This window comes from Lottia gigantea, assembly GCF_000327385.1.
Source record: "Lottia gigantea unplaced genomic scaffold LOTGIsca_33, whole genome shotgun sequence".
NCBI lineage: Eukaryota > Metazoa > Mollusca > Gastropoda > Lottiidae > Lottia > Lottia gigantea.
In genome coordinates this window covers 1,575,069-1,575,455 of record NW_008709110.1, presented here as the reverse complement: position 1 = coordinate 1,575,455, position 387 = coordinate 1,575,069, and positions in this window count along the sequence as shown.

The following is a 387-nucleotide window of genomic DNA, read 5'->3' as shown; positions in this document are numbered from 1 at the left end:
TACTCGTGCACTAAGTTGTGTCAAGGGTATTTAACTCATGCACTGATTATATTAAATGTTACAGACTACAACAAATTAAATTGCGGCCGACAAAATATGAAATAAATGAAATAAGAGACAAAACCCCCAATTTCACAACATCCTCCACACAACAAGGAGTGTACGAAGTAAATATAACATAAATCATTAACAGTGATGTAAATTTTGTCCAAATGTTAACATTATTTTAAACATGTCCTAAAATTGAACTAAATGACTTGTTACAAACATCACTACAATTTTGAATTATTGTTCATCACATTCCAACACTGGACAACATCTCTGTATTGAGCGCTTAAATTCTCCATGTTTAGTTTTAACCTTCACGTTACGTACTATCCCATCTGT